Source organism: Choristoneura fumiferana, chromosome 6 (assembly GCF_025370935.1).
Source record: "Choristoneura fumiferana chromosome 6, NRCan_CFum_1, whole genome shotgun sequence".
In the NCBI taxonomy this organism is placed as follows: Eukaryota; Metazoa; Arthropoda; class Insecta; order Lepidoptera; family Tortricidae; genus Choristoneura; species Choristoneura fumiferana.
This window is the reverse complement of record NC_133477.1, coordinates 6,130,836-6,151,672: the sequence shown is the minus strand read 5'-3', so window position 1 is coordinate 6,151,672 and position 20,837 is coordinate 6,130,836. Positions and strand designations below refer to the sequence as shown.

The window sequence follows — 20,837 nt, the reverse complement described above, 5'->3', positions numbered from 1 at the left end:
TGTCAAATATATAATCTATTCGAAAATAAAGCGTCGACAGAAACCACTTCGTTAACGTGCATGTTTATTTAACACTTCAAACCCACACACAATAATTAAATTACATATAAACAACCAAAGGCCAAGCAGGCTTGTGAGCTGCAACAGGTATAAGGGATTTGTGATACTAAATGCACACTGCGATTCAGATAGCCCAGCATGTTGTGCGAACGTCTCATTTGCATTTTCTATATATATTCTTTAAACAGTACCATGACTGAGGGACTGACTGCTCAAACATGTCCATAAGTATTATACAATACAATACAAAGACTTTATTGTACACCAGAAATAGTAAGCGTTACAGAAAACATACACAGAGAGAAAATTACAAGGTATGCAATAGAAATTATGACTGACTAGAGACTACCACTAAAACGTCAATGAATTAACGCATTCACTGCCACCTGACTTGACTTGACTGACCACAGGTGCCACCGACGCACATGTGCGTTCAAAATGTATGAATAATTTTGACAGCGGCACTGGGGGGAAGTTCAAAAACGCATATATGCGTCGGTGGCAGTGAATGAGTTATACAATATGAAACAGCCCAATTACTTAATTACTCTGACAAAATTGGTTTATCAACTTGAGTTAATTGTGAAGATATGAACACATAACATGGTCTATAGTATAGACCAGTAGACTATACAGATGATCAATCCAAATGGGTCAGTTGGGAGAAATCAGAAACTATGAGATATAGCGAAACCTGTCCTTAGGAACCATGGCTTTCATTTTAGATTAAGGGGCTGTTTCACCATCCATTGATTAGTGTTATCTGACGGTTAAATATGATGCCGTCTCTATTTGTTTTGTTCGAATAGACGTAGATGGCATCATATTTAACTGTCAGTTAACACCAATCAAAGGATGGTGAAACAGCCCCTAAATAAAAATGACATTCAATTTTTTGATTTAAATCTCATACATAACGGGGAATCGAACCTGGACAAAATCTCTGTAAACTATGTTATAAATTCTGCAAATTTTTTCCGTTGTTATTTTGAATTGTCTGAATCATAAGTAAAACATGTGTGTATTACATACAGTCTGTTCAATATAGGAATGGACAGAAGGAAAATAGGTTCTTTATAATGCACGCTTTAGGAAGTCATTTAATAAATTGCAATTTTTTTAGTATACGGTCTAAACTTAATTCTAATTAAATATCGAAAACATCAATATTGGTTTCAATTATTCAGTAACTAACTGTTGCCCGCGACTCCGTTCACGTAGAATCCGTTTATTGCTATCCCGCAGGAACTATGCATTTTCCGGGATAAAAACTAGGATTCTATGTCCTATCTTGTACCATCTGTATACCGAATTTCACCTAAATCGGTTCAACGATTAAGACGAAATGGTAGGTAACAAACAAACATACATACAATCTTACGCAATTATAAATGAATGTTGGTGAGATTAGCTTTGCTATTTTTCATATAGTAATTTAAATACAATAGAAAACTTTCCTATTTTGTTAAAAACAAAAACGTCTTCCCATAAAATACCTAAAGAGGCAGAGGTAAAGAACATTCTGCAAGAATCGGAACGTTTATAATATTGCTGACTCAAGAAACATTCTGTAGGTAGCTACAAAGTAAAAAAAAAAATGATGAATGATTCACACAATCCACAATAACAACGAAAAATTTGCAGAATTTATAACAGTTTACAGAGATTTTGACCAGGTTCGATTATGTTATTTTCACGGACTATTTTTTTCTTATCCTGAATTACGCCATCAGTTGTGCTATTTCCAGATCATATCTTATTTTCCATGTCACTGTCTTCATCCTTACTGATGTCATTTAGTGTCAGGTCTTCCACACTCCATACTGCTTTCAGATGTCACTGTATCTAAAAAAAAAACGAATAATTGTTAGTGCTTTAATGTAACGCCATAAGTTCTGGTTTATTAATATCAACCACTTTGTTACCAAATTATTGAAAATAGCATTACCCGCATGTATTTCGTTCAATTCCTCTTCAATTGGTTTCATAGGGAGTGATGGAGGTGATCGATACTTTTTGTTTTTGGTAATTTTTCTTTTGTCTGACGAAGATGACGCCGTCTGCCTAGGTTTTTCCACAGCAAATGCTTCCTTCAAGTTAGCTAACAAAAAATAGTACATTATTGCAGAGGCCGGGAAAGTAGGGATTGTCGGCAAGTAGATAAAGGGATACGAGGCTGGCAATCTCTTTCACGCTTAGGTATTTAATGCTTTTCTCAAACATTGTCGGGAAATTAAACATCAAAATTCCGTCTGCCGCGGCTATGCAATTTTCCGGGATAAAAACTATCCTATGCCCTTTCCAGGATCTCAAACTATCTCCATACCAAATTTCATCTAATTCGGTTCAGCGGTTTATAACAGTATTTAAACTTCGCGGTTTATTTTTTCGAAGTAATGCGAATATTTCCGAGCATGTTTGAGAAAAAAAAAAACATTTTCTTACCTTAAGAACACATTATTAACGGCACCAGTAATGTGCACATGCATGTACAATTAAGATCACTAGAATAACAAAATAAATAAAAAATATTTTTTCATCACACTTGCTCGTAACCAGTGTCGTAACATGCAGGCTACCTTGGTTGCAGCCCCCCAAATAAAACCCACGACCTTAATGTGCTTTTCATGAAACCCGTGGTCGGTAAATGAAATGAATCATTGCCCGTACTAATTTTCATGTCATGAAGCCCAAGGTCGGTAAATGAGTTTTTTTCCTGCATGATGTGCTGCTGCTCCGTGCGCGCGCTGCTCACGCACGCCATGCACATGCTGCAGAGCGCTGCCAAGAGTGCAGCTAGCGGTTTCGGCAATTTTTAAAATTAGTTTTTCTTTTACAAATATACAATTTTACTCGCAAATGTGATGAAAAACATTGTATGTCGCACGGGCGGTACTAGAATTACGAACATCGACTCATACTCTCGTTCGTTATTCCTTATTTACCGCCCTTAAGACAATGTACCTACTATAAAAAAGATCACTAAAAATATGTTGCAATCAAACCAAATTATCAAGGTTACATATCAGAACACCTACCTAAAATTGTTAATTAACACATGCATTATGAATCACAATTTATGATGTGCCTTCTCCTTAACCACTAGATAAATAAGAGTAAAGTAAAGTAACCTAATCATAAAAAAAACATTTTTATACTAGCTTTTTTTGCTTATTGTACTTTCTGTTGACTGTACTTGCGTTGTCATCCAATCTACATATCTATACCAAGTTTGAAGTTGTTGCCATTAACCGTTGAAGAGTTCCGTGATGCGGAGACAATCCTGGCCGGACCACCAGGATGTCACTGCCAGATTATTGTATTGTCACCAGATTTACATATGTATGCTAAATTTCAAGTCAATCCGATTACTGGAAGTGGGTCAAATTAAGCTTCCAAGATTCCACACCCAGACAACATATGTACATATAGTCGAGTTCAGATATTTTTGATAAAATTTTTGCTTACAAGTTTATGAACTCGGCTGTATGTACATTACAAGTTATATAAAAGCTTTTAAAAAAACAATTTCAGTTTGGAAACCTGCTACAGTCAAGTTACCTTATTAGCATAATACAGTGTGCCTTCTAAAAACCCATAAAATAAATAAATACCCAACATCAATTTTTAAAAATCACTTACTTCGGAAAACAGCAGCATATATTAACTGTAGCATAAAACGGTGAGTGACTGCACGTTTTGGAGCTGAAAAGAAACAAAAGATTTTGTGATTCACACTAATTTTCCTTGAATTTATTGATATTACATTTTATTTTGTAGTGAATTACATGTAAATTCATGTAGTCTCATACTTACAATGTCCTATTATGCGAATGTCAATAAGTTATCCAATCAGCTTCTGGTGGTGTTGTTGTTGTTGTTGATTTGGCTTTACTCTAAAAAAATTTTTATTTGCCCAAAGACATGTCTTTTTGTCTTCATTTAACCAGTTTCTTGGACAGACGCTTACATATTCATTATTCTCATATGAGAATATAATAACAGAATACGGCTTCTGAAAACAACATAAAAGATTCAATTTCCGAACAATTTAGTTCATACTCATCCATATTAATTATAAATGGTTTGACCACATCATCAATTAAAACATCTAACTACATCATTCTGTCTTCTATTTTAATCACATGATCAAACTACCTGTTACCTTCTGCAGTTATTTATTGTCAATATTTCTATGTGCATATCAAAAATATTTATAAATAGTATATAGCTACGCAAATTATGAGATTAATAGTATCCAAATGTTGTTAAAACTGAAGTATTAGCACTGTAGGTAATATGAACTTCTCTACTACAAAACAGTTTTAACCAAATATCTGTGTAGGTGAAATGAATATTGAGATGAAATTATTTATTTATGTGGTTGCATTTAATTTTAACTTTACAATATTTTGATTCCACTGGTGCCACTGTTGATGCTCATGGCAGCCAACATGTTAATAACCGCAGCAGTTTCATAAAATAACTACTTTCATACACACCTAAGGCCGGCAACGCGTCTGATATCCTGATGGTGCTGCGGATGTCTATGGACGACGGTAATCAATTAACATCAGGTGAACTGTCCGCTCGTTTGTCCCCTCCTATTTATTACATAAAAAAACCTGAATTTACTTAATTGAAGTACTTAGGATAAAAATAAATTAAAATAAAAGCTTGTATCAACACAAGAGTGAGACGCAAACTAGGTAATATGATTTCCTTACACAACCTAGCGAAATATAATTTTTGAACTTCAGCCATTTTGTTAGTATTTCGTCACTTTTTTTTTTGTGACTTGTTTATTCAGAACTACTAAAACTTAGATAAATGATTGGTCTCGCGCGCCAATCACATTCTTACCTCAAAATGAACTTTTGTTTTGCTAAACAGCTATTTTTTCGTCATTTATCGTAAAAAAGCAATCCCTGTAGTTTTATATGCTATCTCGAGGTGCTTTTAAAATAGCAGTTATAGTGAAAAAGGTGCATTTTGAGTTTAGAATGTTTAATTCAAAATAGACTGAACTTGCCGGTACATGATTGATCGATACAACTAAAACACCAAAATAAAACATGCTTATAATAAAAAACAGAACATAACTGTAGCATGGGAATATATGATCTATTGTCAAATCTATAGCTTGCATGTTCAAAATACTATTTTCAATTCAACTAGGCAGGCACAAAGCCATGTCGATGTCGTTAGTAATAAGCATTTAGTAATAATTTAACTTACATCTTTTTCTGGTTTCTCCATTATTTTGATCTTCTTTTCATAACACTTCTTTATTGTAAAAATATTAGGCAGGCGTACGCCACACGCACGCACGCAAACGCCACACGGTCGGTAAACAAATCAAAATGGCTGCTGGCTGGCGTATTATCCGGGCCGGGAGTATATATAGAAGTAGTTAGCGAGTCGGAATGAAAACTGTTAAAGTTCGTTACATTACAGAGAAATTTTGATAAAGACATGTACAGCGGTTTAGTAATTTAGTTGCAAGATTAGAAACGGATTTATGGATGGAGTTAGTTGATAGCGAGCGGGCACGAGAGTTGATAGTTGCGAGCAGACAGTGAGAGCAGCGTGCGTTCCGCGCGGACGAGGACTCGGCAACTGGCGGCGCTCGCCGCGGCGTGAGCGTGAGCGCCGGCACCTCTCCGCCCTTCCTTCATTCCCCCCCCGCAGGCAATAGTGCGGGGCGTAGCTTGGTAGTCTTGTGCGGACGCATAGTGCTGTGCCATAAAAGTATGGTTTTGCCAACTTGCCAGATCGAATTCGAATTCGAAATTCGGAGATATTACGTCCAAAAAACAATCGATCGATCGAGAAAAAACCATTAGACTAGAAATGCTCATTTAGTACTCAATGAATTAACTCTAACAGATTACGAGTACAAAAAAAACTGACTTAAGTATGTTTTGTTAGTTTACAGAGTTATTTCCATGTTCTCGTATCCGAACAAGTTCCGTTAGCCGGACACTGTTCAGGATTTTTAATCTCTTTTATCTCTTGTCCGGCCGCGGGCTGGCCAAATTTGACTGACTGCGTCCGGCCCGCCGTAAGGCTTTTGTTAGGCTTTTAAAACTTGATCAACCTACATATCGACACGTAGAAATCAATAACGGGTTAGAAACTTTAATTTGGTATGATTATAATGTTAGCTCTTATAGCACAACCAATAAAAAAAGTTTGAAAACCGTTAATTTGTAGTTAGGTAACTACATCACAAAAAATACTTTTTGTGATTATAAACTTATTTGTACTTGATTGATATACTAACTGCGACCTATGGTGGTGATGCATCAGGACAACAGTTTTCCAACGGTAAAGTTATAAGTTTGTCCTTCAGTACAGTTTAACTATTACTTTTCGTTAGAGCAATGGTAATAAAAAAAAATGGTAAAAATTGTACGGAACCCTCGGTGCTCGAGTCCAACTCGCACTTGACTGTTTTTTAATAAGGTGCATTGGGGTATATATATATATATATATATATTGGATCACAGAATAAATCAAAATTACACACGGTGCTGCTCGCCAGTTCTGTTAGCTCGAACTTGGCTTGACAGGCTGTGTCTAGATATATTTAGTAAGTACTTAATAGTTTTTGGATTTATTACAATACGTATTATATAATTAAAATCACGCGTACGTGGATGACGGACCGACAGCACGCGCACACAGCTGTTTGTGTGACACGAGTGTCGCGCCACGCTCGCTATAGATTGAGTAGGTACCTACCTACATTGTATGTATATAGATCAGGGGCGCTACTCCGAAAATCGAAGTTCGTATCGTATCGTCCCTCTCACTCTCGTGTCAAATCATATTAGCGTGAGCGGAACGGCACGAAATGAAGTTCGAATTATGCACTTCGTAGTTAGTAGGGTCTCTGGGATGTTATGAAGCTCCGTATCCGTAACCGAAACTATCGGATATCCGAAATAAAAAACTATCCGTAGCCGTAACCGAATCCGATAAGTATAAAAGTTTCTGATAGTTTCGGATAGGGGCGGAGTCAAAATGCGACATGTTGTGACAGGTTTTTTTTTGCCCTGCCGAGCAGGGCTTGTTAACGTTACCAAATTCACACTATAAGTAACGTTAAATAACGGTAAAAATCATACATATACCTAGTACCGGTAAAAAAATATAACGTTAAATGGTAACTTAACATATAGTACCGTTACCTGATTAACGTTATTTTTACCGGTAAATTTACTTTACATTGTAGGGCTAGTTAACGTTACCCAATTCACATTATTATAACGATACCGAAGTAACATTTCGGTAATATTTGCTATGCTACCGAGTGTTGCCAATTTAGCGACTGTCGCTAGAACTAGCGATTTTTGCTTAAGTGTTAGCGACCAAAAAAGGTTTTGACGACAAAAATGGTTTAGCGACTTATCTGGCGACTTTTTTACCGACTTCAAAAAAGGAGGAGGTTCTATGTTCCAATGTTAGTATTTTTATTATGTATGTTCGCCGATTACTCAGTCAATTGTGGATCGATTTTCAAAATTCTTTTTTTATTCGAAAGGATAGTCTTTTGAGGTAGTCCCATTGTCACCAAGTCAAGATCTGATGATGGGATTTTAGGGAAATCGAGGGCAAACCTCAAATTTTAAAGGCACACCTATGGCGATTTTGGCATTTTTAGCATTAAAATAAGCATTTACATTCAGAAAGTATCATTTGGTAACTTATACCTGATGAAGAAGACCGTGATGACCAATGGAACTCATCAAAGCTAAGTAATGCTCGCTCGTCTATAAACGATCATGATGAATATACCTAGATAAGCGACTAAGAAGGAGCTTTAAGTTAACTGATCTGATGCTGAAGCTGGAAGGTAGGCAACGGAACTCTGTTATAAAACAACGTACCTAAGCCGTGTTTGGGCCTAATGGAATCGTTGTGAGATGTTCTTTGGCTACGAATCACTAAAATGTGAGAAATAAAGAAAAATTATAACAAAAAATAAAAAAATAACGGAAAATGAAACTGACTACAAATCCCTTGAAAATTTTTTTAGGTACAGTCACCAGCATTAATATCTGCTACAGCGGAGTGTGCAAAAATATCTGACACGTCCTTCCGGCCCTAGAAATAGAGTCGTATCAGATATTTATGCAGATTTGTTGTGTCGGATATTGGTGCTGGTGACTGTACCTAGTAGCTCGAAGTCGGTGACTCAGCACGACCCAGCAGGATGGAACCCATAGTATGTAGGTGAGGTAGACGACTATTGTTTCATTCCTGCAGGGCTACTACGAAACCCGAAACTCGAAGTTCGTGTCGTGGGGTCCCTCTGACACTTATACTATTTAATACGAGAGCGAGCGAGAGGGACGGTATGATTTGAACTTCGATTTTCGAGTTTCGTAGCAGCCCTGCACAGTTGTGTTTCGACCGCGCGTTGATTACATTACAACGCCACGCAATGACAAAGTTTTCGGCGAAACTGCAAATGACAGCAGATCCACTCTGAAAAAGGATGGTGTCGTATTTCAAGTTTCCTTTAAATTTACGAAATTGCATAACTATCTTGATGTTTTTTTTAGCATTTTGCTAAAAATTTACATTTCAATTGCTAAAACAAAATATGCTCGCCCCGTGTTCGTGTCTTTTTCGCACCTTAATCAAACTCTCGAGAACAAAAGAGACAGTCTAGCTTCCGCGGAGTGGAGAAAGCTGTGAACTTGAATAGTCTATTTTTTAATTTAATGTTGAACGTAATTATTAATAACTTAATTTAACTTTGTTTTTCTATTAATTTCATTTTATAATTGCTGTTAATAAATTATTATTGAGAAAGGATACTATATTCATTTTGTCTGGCTTTTTTTTAACATTAATACATTGACAACATGAAGTTAAACATAATTTGTTAAAGAAAATAAAGATCATTTTCCCAAAAAAAGTGATTCAAAGACAAATATACGATCTCAATATAAGTATGACATATGCACTGTCCGACCCTCTAGCTATATACTCAAAAAGAGCACTTATGTAAATGGAATAAAAGTTTATAATCACTTACCTGAATATTTAAAATCATTAGATGGTGCACAATTCAAAAATAAACTTAAACAATTTTTAGTGTGCGAGTGCTTTTATGATCTAAATGAATACTTTTTGAAAAAATATTAGAATTCATGTAAAAATAATAAATTATAATTATATTTAAGTAATAAATTGTACGTCCGAAATGGGCAAACTGTTGAAACTTCTCATGCATAAATGTTAACATAATTTGTACACGGTTTTGAACAATAATAAAAGCCTTTATTCATTAATCTTACACTAAACATTTTCTTTACATTTTAAGTTCCATCCATCCATCCATCCATCCATCGCATCGCATCGCATCGCTTCGCATCGCATCGTTTCGCATCGCATCGCTTCGCATCACATCGCTTTCGCATCGCATCGCTTCGCATCGCTTGGCATCGCTTCGCATCGCTTCGCATCGCTTCGCATCGCTTCGCATCGCTTCGCATCGCTTCGCATCGCTTCGCATCGCTTCGCATCGCTTCGCATCGCTTCGCATCGCTTCGCATCGCTTCGCATCGCTTCGGCTTCGCATCGCTTCGCATCGCTTCGCATCGCTTGGCATCGCTTCGCATCGCTTGGCATCGCTTGGCATCGCTTGGCATCGCTTCGCATCGCTTGGCATCGCTTGGCATCGCTTGGCATCGCTTGGCATCGCTTGGCATCGCTTGGCATCGCTTGGCATCGCTTGGCATCGCTTGGCATCGCTTGGCATCGCTTGGCATCGCTTGGCATCGCTTGGCATCGCTTGGCATCGCTTGGCATCGCTTGGCATCGCTTGGCATCGCTTGGCATCGCTTGGCATCGCTTGGCATCGCTTGGCATCGCTTGGCATCGCTTGGCATCGCTTGGCATCGCTTGGCATCGCTTGGCATCGCTTGGCATCGCTTGGCATCGCTTGGCATCGCTTGGCATCGCTTGGCATCGCTTCGCATCGCTAGGCATCGCTTCGCATCGCTTCGCATCGCATCGCATCGCAGTATCGCATATGCTTACAGAGTAGTAGTGGTTGGCTGTTCGTAATTTTTCCTTTGTCAGTTTAATGTTAGTAAGCAAATTTAAAAAATTAGAGCAGCGGACAATAATGGATTTTCATACATACTTCATGGCCTCCATGTCTCCATTTCGTGACATTAACGCATACATTTCCGAGCATGTTTTTAAATTTGCTTACTAACATTAAACTGACAAAGGAAAAATTACGAACAGCCAACCATCACTACTCTATAAGCATTTGCGATACTGCGACGCGATGCGATGCGAAGCGATGCGATGCGATGCGAAGCGATGCGAAGCGATGCGATGCGATGCGATGCGATGCGAAGCGATGCGAAGCGATGCGATGCGATGCGATGCGAAGCGATGCGATGCGATGCGATGCGAAGCGATGCGAAGCGATGCGAAGCGATGCGATGCGATGCGATGCGAAGCGATGCGAAGCGATGCGAAGCGATGCGAAGCGATGCGAAGCGATGCGAAGCGATGCGAAGCGATGCGAAGCGATGCGAAGCGATGCGAAGCGATGCGAAGCGATGCGAAGCGATGCGAGCGATGCGAAGCGATGCGAAGCGATGCGAAGCGATGCGAAGCGATGCGAACCGATGCGAACCGATGCGAACCGATGCGAACCGATGCGAACCGATGCGAACCGATGCGAAGCGATGCGAAGCGATGCGAAGCGATGCGAAGCGATGCGAAGCGATGCGAAGCGATGCGAAGCGATGCGAAGCGATGCGAAGCGATGCGAAGCGATGCGAAGCGATGCGAAGCGATGCGAAGCGATGCGAAGCGATGCGAAGCGATGCGAAGCGATGCGAAGCGATGCGAAGCGATGCGAAGCGATGCGAAGCGATGCGAAGCGATGCGAAGCGATGCGAAGCGATGCGATGCGAAGCGATGTGATGCGAAGCGATGCGATGCGAAACGATGCGATGCGAAGCGATGCGATGCGATGCGATGGATGGATGGATGGATGGATGGATGAAAAATATTTCCTCACATTGTTTGAGAAAAGCACTATACAAGCCTCGGCCAGAACAGGGATTGCTGGACTCGTTCTATCCGGCCTCGTCTACGACTCGGCCGTCTACCCCGAACTCGTCCATCAATCCCTTACTTCATGGCCTCTGCAGTAATGTACTATTATGCACCCAAGACTCGAGAACAGATATTCGTATTTCTCATACAAATATCTACCCCTATAAATTTCACCTTGATACCTCCACGCGTTCCTGAGAAAAAGCGTCTTAACAGAAAGACAGACGGACAGAAGGACAAAAACGAGGTACGGAACCCTAAAAACGACGAGGAATGCGCGTATTGCGCGTGCATACTCGCTCGATAAATGAGGATAATCTGCCATTTAACGTTACCCAAGCTTACCGGTAAATAGTAATATAAATACCGTTAAATGATTTAACGATACTTTTGAATTAACGTTAATTTAATGAATAGCTGATAACGTTACCATTTTTTATACCGGTAAAAAGTTGTATAAGTAACGGTAAATCGTTTAACGTTAATTATGATTTAACGTTAAATCTGTTTGACAGTTGGTAACGTTACCATTTTTTAACGGTATTTGAAGCCCTGCTGCCGAGCCGACAGAACAGCCGGCGACTTCTGCATCTATTGTATATTAACTAATACAATAAAATTAAAGTCAAGTCATCTACATTCCTATTAGAAAGCAAACTCTTTATTGTGCAAAATACAATAAAAATACAAAATTATACGAGTACTTAGGTGTTTAAGCCTTAAAGTTTGTAGGTACCTATAGGTCTTATTTGTTTTTTTTTGTAATTTTTTATTGTATTCTATTTATTCCTATTTGTATTTTACTTTTACTTCCTTAAAAATACAATATCCGTAACCGAAACCGAAACTAACGGTTAATCTATAATAATTTAACATCCAGCGCCGCGCTCCGCGCCTACAAAGCCGCGAAAAATTGCGAATACCTACGTAGCTACCGCTTGTCTTTAAGAAATTATTATAGATTTCGTCATTATTATACGCACTAAAACCGAAGTCTTAAAGATTGTAACGTACTCCTCTCCGCCGCCTCTCTATAGATTGTACCTACCTAGAGATTATAGATTGCAAACACAAATGGTATAGGTAGATTCATTCACGATGACGCGTGCCGTGGTTCTTATTACAATGTCATTATGTCTAATTTTGACAAAAATCATGCGTCCTCGTGGATGGCACTAGGTATAGATAGATATACTTTTAAACACGCTCTTATTAGCTTCACCTGTTGTAACTTGTTACTAGGGACCAACCGCCGATCATATCGTGTCCTTGGTCGGGTTAATTTAAAAATGGACGGACAGTGTAGGAATCGGTTGACCCGACCGATATTTGGTTGATGTCAATGGCCTTGGGGTCGCGCGCGAGCGCATCCCTCGCGACAGGCCTTGGGCTGTGTCCGTGGTTAGGGTTGCCAACTATACTGTTAAAAACAGTAATTAACTGTTTTTCACTATTAAAATACTTTTTACTGTTGAACTAAAGCATGCAAAATACTGTTTCAGCATCACACTAAGTCAGTGCCGCATAGTTACAATAGCGGTGTTTCAGAACGTATCTGTTAATTTATCTTAGTTTTAGTTTTGATTCTGACGAGATTTATGAGGCTTTTAAAAATGATACTAAATTGATAACTTGTGCGAGAAGTACCCATATATTTATCCTTAAAACATTAAAAGAAGAAAATACTGTCCATTTTTTAACCGACTTCAAAAAAGGAGGAGGTTCTATGTTCCAATGTTTGTATTTTTATAAGCATTTATTTAGTTTTAGTTTCACCTGTCCCGTTGTGTCTGTCTGTAGTCAAATCTTGCAAGTTAAATTCGAAGAACTTCCAGTAGTCGGATTGACTTCAAATTTGGCATAATTATGTAAATCACGTGACAATACAATAATTTAGTAGTGGCATCCTGGTAGTCCAGCCAGGATCGTCTCCGCAGGATGGAACTCTTCAACGGTTAATAGCATCGACTTGAAATTTGGTAGGTATGCAATTATAATGTAGTTTGAGTGACAATGCAAGTACAGTCAACAAAAAGTACAGACAGTCAGCAAAAAAAAGCTTGTTTAAAAATGAAATTTTTATGGTTAAGTTATTCTAAAATACTGTTTATTTCTCTTCTCAGACCTACAATTACTACTATACTATTACTTGTAAAAAAAAGTTGGCAACCCTATCCGTGGTACCACCGACCGTGTAGAACGAATGCAAAAATTGGTTGACCCGACCAAGGACGCGATGGTCGGCGGTTAGTCCCGACCGTGTAGAAGGAGTTTAACTACCTAAGTACATTACTTTGTAATAGTTTGTAATATAACTAACTACATGTAGGTACTAGGTATTGTAATCAATCTTGCAAGTAAATTTTAACCTACTTCTAATACGGTATTTGACTATTTTGTATATATTTTAAGTATAAATTAAAACTACACAATGCCTGTTATTGAATAGAGAAAAAAATATTAAGCTATACCTTAACAAATAACAAAGTTATAAAGCTTTGAAATTCAAGATTAGACAGAGAAAGACATACTGGCATGTGACGTCACACGCCAGTAGCGCCATACTTATTGCATAGAGGAAAGCGTTTGAGAAGGACAGGTATATTGATTTTTCAAAAAAACACTATAAATCCAATTTTCAACCGATATAAGTTCTCTTCGCTAAACACTGTATATACATCTATATTTTCATAATAATATTAAAGATACCTACTTATGGCAAATTCAGGAGTTGTCAAATACCGTATTGTCGTATCGATTTGAAACTTTGCAGTTATGCGTAGTTCTGATGACAACGCAATAATATGGTACCATCGAGCTGATCTGATGATGGAGCCAGGAGCTGGATAGTGGAACTCTTCAACGGCTACTTACTAGTACTTACTAAACCTTCGACTTTGGGCTCATTAGATTCTTTTTTTGACAAGTCCCATGCCGCTTAGGTAGGTAGGTACGTTACGCTTAGTAACGAGGGTTTAATGATAGAGCCAGGAGCTGGATAGTGGAACTCTTAAGTTTTAAGGCTAACAAGTTAAAATAAAATATGTAGGTAAGTACCTACGTAGATTTCATTTGTAACAACCTCGATTGGTTGTACGCAGCGCACCTCATCGTTGCTCTGTCTAGACGGCCGAGTTTAGTGACTATGTTCTTTGACTTTGACCTAGGTACATACAATAGCAATTGTATCTATACAATACTTTTGTCCTGCTTTTTGTTCCCGAAATCGCCAACCAGTTACTTACGAAAAAGTTTAGAAGTACATTTCATGTATATGTAGAATTTTCAACCTTATTCATTGTTGAGTAGGTTTAAAATGGCCTTAGAGAAAAATAGCGTATTCAACCTTTCTGTTCAGTATGTCAAGACCTGAGTGTCGGGTGGTTGTAAAATGTTTTTTTTAAAACAGGTTTTAAAAAAAAAAGGTTTTTTAAAACAGGTTGTGAAATGTTTTTTTTTAAAACAGGTAAGTATTTAAAACGTTGCTGTATGATTGCGGTTGTAAGTTTCAAAATATTAAACGAGCAATGTTACAACAATATTACACAAGTAACTTATAGGTACATTAATCACGCTACTTTTCTGTAACAATGCACAAGTCATGCATGTCTGAAAAAATAAAAAATCAAGCTGCGGTAGCTTACGTGGAAGTTTTTTTGACAACGTACATTAAACGCCAGAATTTAACGTTGCAGGAACATCATCGTTATAATGTTTTTAAATGTTTCAATTTAAAGCTTAGGGCAACTTAACATGAATAATGTAACAAAACTAACTTTGCAGCAAAGTTGCATATGTAAATTTCACTAACCATTTGGCGGTAGGTTACTGTAACTTTTAAATATAACATTATATTTCAAAGGTTGCTGCATGATTGCGGTTGGAACTTTCAAAATATTTAACATGCAAAGTTACAACAATATTGCGCAAGTAACTTATAGGTACATTTGTCACGCTACATTGCAAAAACATTGCTCAAGTAATGTTCGAAAACGTTACAATTTTAAGTTGTGGTAGCTTACGTGGAAGTTTTTTTGGCACCGTACATTAAACGCCAGAATTTAGCGTTGCAGGAACATCATCGTTGTAACGTTTTAAAAGGTTGCAATTTAAAGCTTAGGGCAACTTAACATGAATAATGTAACAAAACTAACTTTGCAGCAAAGTTGCATATGTAAATTTCACTAACCATTTGGCGGTAGGTTGCTGTAACTTTTAAATATAACATTATATTTCAAAGGTTGCTGCATGATTGCGGTTGGAACTTTCAAAATATTTAACATGCAAAGTTACAACAATATTGCGCAAGTAACTTATAGGTACATTTGTCACGCTACATTGCAAAAACATTGCTCAAGTAATGTTCGAAAACGTTACAATTTTAAGTTATGATAGCTTACGTGGAAGTTTTTTTGGCACCGTACATTAAACGCCAGAGTTTCGCGTTGCAGGAACATCATCGTTGTAACGTTTTAAAAGGTTGCAATTTAAAGCTTAGGGCAACTTAACATGAATAATGTAACAAAACTAACTTTGCAGCAAAGTTGCATATGTAAATTTAACTAACTATTTGGCGGTAGGTTACTGTAACTTTTAAATATAACATTATATTTCAAAGGTTGCTGCATGATTGCGGTTGGAACTTTCAAAATATTTAACATGCAAAGTTACAACAATATTGCGCAAGTAACTTATAGGTACATTTGTCACGCTACTTTGCAAAAACATTGCTCAAGTAATGTTCAAAAACGTTTCAATTTTAAGTTGTGGTAGCTTACTTGGAAGTTTCCTTGGCAACGTTGATTTAACGACAGAATTGTAAGCTGCAGGAACTTTACCGTTGTAACGTTTAAAATGTTTCATTTTAAAGCTTAAGACAACTTAACAGAAGTAATGTAGTAAAACTAACCTTGTAGCAAAGTTGCACATATATATTAAGGTAACTATGATGTGAAACGTTACAAAAACGTTTCTATTATAACGTTACGCTTGAAACATTGCAGTAAGATTGCGTTTGCAACTTTCAAATTGTTAAGCATGCAAAGTTACAATAACGTTATAAAAATAACTTACAGTAAGTTTGATATGGCACTTTTAGGCAACATTTATTTTGTAACGTTTTATTTGCAAGGTTGCTGCAAGATGCGGCAACATTGCATATGTGGCATTCAAACTCCTTGATAATGTATGTTTTGGCAACTTTCTGGCAAGGTTCGTTGGCAACGTTGATATTGTGAGCTAGATCAACATTGCAGCGATGTTTCGGTAAGGTTTGTGCTTAGTGGGTACTGTATGGCTTACCCTTTTCAGATACGTCCCCTTTATTATATTAGTAGGATTAGAACCGGAGAAGAGTGTTTAAATGACGCCAGTACCACTACCATGAGTTTACAGTGACCGTGTACCGAGTACGGTCACTGTAAACTCATGGTAGTGGTACAGAACCGTTTAAGGGGCTGTTCCACCATCCATTGATTAGTGTTAACTGACGGTTAAATGTGATGCCGTCTCTATTTGTTTTGTTCGAATAGACGGAGACGGCATCGCATTTAACCGTCAGTTAACACTAATCAATGGATGGTGAAACAGCCCCTAAATGGTCCCCGTTATTGCATCAGTTCATCAAAATAGGCAAGTACACTGCATGAATGGACGAAATGATTATTTTCCATGAATTAACGAACGGCACGCTTGCAACAATAAAACCGACGTAGATATATGCAATCAAAACGTAATAGGTCCTGCCTACAGTGATTCACGAAGATAAAACAAATAAAATTCTGTATAAACATTAAACTGCTACTTACTTTAGCGTGAATTTGGCACTAGTTCGTGTTGCCGAAATTTATCTTTCTGTCGCGTGACAATGAGTCAACTTCCAACTAACCACGTACTTTAACACATACAGTCGCCAACGGTTAAGAGCCAACATTTTTTTATTATTTTTCATCGCATGTCTCATAAAAAATAAAAATACCTAAAAATAGAATAAGAACAACAAAGTGTGGCCGGGCATGAGTAAAACTATGCCTCGAAGTTGATGTTATTCTAGCACGGCTACTACGAAACTCGAAGTTCGTGTGGTGTGGTCCCTCTGACACTTATACTATTTAATACGAGAGCGAGAGGGAACGCACGACACGAACTTCGAGTTTCGAGTTTCATAGTAGCCCTACAGACGTCCAGCTATCTACGTACCAAATTTAGCGGTTTTATTTCAAGATTTTATCCCTATCCCGTGGGAATATCGGGATAAAAAGTAGCCTATGGGTTATTCCAGACGTCCAGCTATCTACGTACAAATTTCATTAAAATGCGTCCAGCCGTTTTAGCGTGAAGGAGTAACAAACATAGGTACACACACATAAACTTTCGCATTTATAAGTAGGATTCTCGTATGCGTGTTGATGCAGTTCCTCCACCTCCACACTGAAGAACACACACAAATCACCCAAACATCATCTATCCAGACTCGATCTAGTTAGACTAACATCTGGTACATAGCATGGTGTACGGTTGTGTTGCTCTGAAGATGAGCTCTGGTTAAGTTCGAAACGCGTCAGTGTAGTATTGTAGTGGGGTGACAGATGAGTTTATGTGATTTGTTTGTTCTTACAGTGTGGAGGTGGAGGAACTGCAGGAACACGCACATCTTGCATAAACGTAGCTATATAAGTCGCGGGTGAGCAAAGTAGTTGTTTTAGTTAATTTTGATTCTTATTATATGTATGTCTCGCTCTAACAAACTCAGTAGGCAAAACTTTGTATGGCTCAAATGCCCAAGATTTATTGCCCAATACCTCGTACACGGTAATAGAGTGCTACCTATTAGAAGTGTGAGCGACTGTACCACACGACGGTAGGCACACGTACATAGAACGGGCAAGGTTCAACTGTCTGTTCTCGGTAGTCCAATACGAAACAACTTCGACTAAATAAGACAAAGGAAGCTGCTTGCACTTCCTAGAAAATCCGCATCCGCAGGTTATATTAATTAATGTTTAAACGCGAGATGTCGTGCTCGACCGCCATTTGACGCCTCATGTTTTTTCTGTAGGATATTCTGTGGAAAATTTACGTTTCGGTTTTATTTACTTTCGTCTTGTTATTCCGGGGCATTTTAGCAATTAAATAAATAAATAAATAAATATCACGGGACAATTCACACCAATTATTGTAACATATTGTCTAACGCCTGACCGCTCGCAATCGCATTCATCATCATCATCTCTTTTTATCCACCCCCCCCCTTTCCCCGGCTCGCACCTCGTGAGTTTTTCGAAATTCATGTGCGGAATTACATTTGAAATTTACCACGAGCTTTACGGTGAAGGAAAACCTCGTGAGGAAACCTGCGAAACAATTCAATGGTGTGTGTGAAGTTCCCAATCCGCACTGGGCCCGTGTGGGAACTACTGCCCAAGCCCTCTCATTCTGAGGGGAGGCCTGTGCCCTGCAGTGGGACGTATATAGGCTGGGACGATGATGATGATGATCTCTTTTTATCCTAATCTTATATCGTGTCCGTGTGACGGAAAGAAGTGACGAACTCACAATCTTCTAAGAAAGATCGGAAATGGCGCGCATACTAGTAATCGTGCCAATTTGGAGACCGTTCACTGTTAAACAGCATAGGACACGTCACAGGCGACGAAACATTGGTTAGGTTGGTGTCGCTTAAGTCACCCGCGTGCGCGGCCCTGCTCCTGTGGAACAATAGCTAAAAATACTCGTTATATATCCTAATAATGTACAACAAGATTAACAAAGAAAACAACATTTACTCGATGACGCTTTTTGACTGTAAATATACTTTGATAGATATGTTAAAAATACTTAATTATGAGCAAACAGAAGTTCTATTAGGAAGAACATAGTTAGCGCCAAACTGTGTTACACACACACACACACACGCACACACACACACACACACACACACACACACACACACAAAACAACATGTCCACAGTTATTATAGTAAATAAATAGGAATATAGAATAAGTATAATATAGAATATAGATTAAATATAAATAATTAAAGAAAAATATCATATAAATCTGTAAATTAAATGTAACTAATTAATGCATGTTATTTACGTCTACTTCGGGTAATATTTATTGAATACCTTATTGCTATTGTGGAAGAGCGGGATTTCCTGACACAGGTGTATATTCACTTACTAGGAAATTCCGGCCCTGTTTAGAAATATTATTTCATGTTACCTGAATAAAGATTTTGATTTTTTTTTTTTTTTTTTGAATAATTCAAGTAATTTTTTTGAAAATTCATATGCTTATTTACATTTGTAATTTACCACGAGAGAAAAATTTACGAAGCAATTCGATGTTGTGTGTGAAGTTCTCAATCTGCAACGGGCCCGCGTGGGAACTGCAGCTTAAGCCCTCTTATTCTGTGGGGCATGAGGGCCTACTCCGAAGTTCCAAAATCGAAGCTCGTATCGTACCGTTCCTCTCGCTCTCGTATTAAATAGTATAAGTGTCAGAGGGACCGAACGACACGAACTTCGACTTTAGAAACTTTTTTTGTGAAATTTCAAGTGTAAAAGCTATAGCTAAAGCGATTAAGTTAGTGCGACCAGAGGCCGTATTGCTAACGTTTCTGGCGCTCGAGATTTCGCATACAAATACTGTCATTTGATTGCGGTCGCGAGCGTCAGAAACATTAGACATTATGGCCTCAGTTATGGTTACTGCTTTTAAGTATACTCTGATACAATGAAGCTCGCTGTAGACCGTTAACTCGATGAATAAGGATGTTGGATGGAACCGAAGCTGTCAGACTCTTACGTATCCTATAATTAACACGTGAGTAATTAATCTGGTATGTTTTTCAGTTCAGCACAATATTCCTAACGTCGCGTACGTGTAGGTACCGATACCCTATATATCGGATATCAGTCATATAAAGTAGGGGTCCTGTACAGCCTAAGCAGCATAGGGTACTTTAAAAACCGGCGACCGGCTTTAGACCATTCAAGGACTTGCATTCACGTTGCACTACATCGCAGACTTTTGAGGGACAATTGATCAAACTAACTAATTTGGCTCAGGGACCCAAAGAGGGTCTTGGCCTCCGAAACGAGAGCATGCCATCTGTCCCGATCGTGCGCAGCCTCTTGCCAGTCGTCGACTTGGAGACGTCGCAGAGATCCGCCTGGACACTCCTCCCAGCGGTACCTGGGTCGCCCAACCGGGGGGCGACCAATCGGTCGTCCCACGTACGCAATTGCAAACAAAAATTGCAATACGGTATTTGACAACTCCTGATTTTGCCATATCTTAATATTATTATGAAAATACGGATATACAGATAGTGTTTAGCGAAGAGAAAATTTAAATCGGTTGAAAATTGGATTTATAGTGATTTTTTGAAAAATCTATATACCTGTCTCTTTCTCAAACGCTTTTCTCTATGCAGCAAGTATGGCGGTACTGGCGTGTGACGTCACATGCCTGTATATCTTTCTCTGTCTAATCTTGAATTCCAAACCTTTATAACTTTATTTGTAAATAAAAATTGTTTTTCTATTCGATAACAGGCATTGTGTAGTTTTAATTTATAAAACATATACAAAATAGTCAAATACCGTATTGGTCAAACAAATACCGCAATATAGTGACACTTGCATGCAAGTTCTCGCATAGTCCAAATGGGG

At 38.2% G+C, this 20,837-nt stretch overlaps 2 long non-coding RNA genes across 2 annotated transcripts; both read right to left on the bottom strand.

Annotated features, from left to right (window-relative positions):
* Window positions 1-1,458: 1,458 nt before the first annotated feature.
* Window positions 1,459-3,934, bottom strand: LOC141428566 (uncharacterized). Its single transcript, XR_012451441.1, has 4 exons — window positions 3,877-3,934; window positions 3,703-3,765; window positions 2,009-2,161; window positions 1,459-1,905 (listed from the first exon to the last, which is right to left on the bottom strand). It is a non-coding gene; the product is annotated as an uncharacterized lncRNA (long non-coding RNA).
* A 10-nt stretch (window positions 3,935-3,944) lies between these two features.
* LOC141428565 (uncharacterized) lies at window positions 3,945-5,391 on the bottom strand. The gene is made up of 3 exons (XR_012451440.1): window positions 5,299-5,391; window positions 4,563-4,664; window positions 3,945-4,075 (listed from the first exon to the last, which is right to left on the bottom strand). It is a non-coding gene; the product is annotated as an uncharacterized lncRNA (long non-coding RNA).
* Window positions 5,392-20,837: the final 15,446 nt, after the last annotated feature.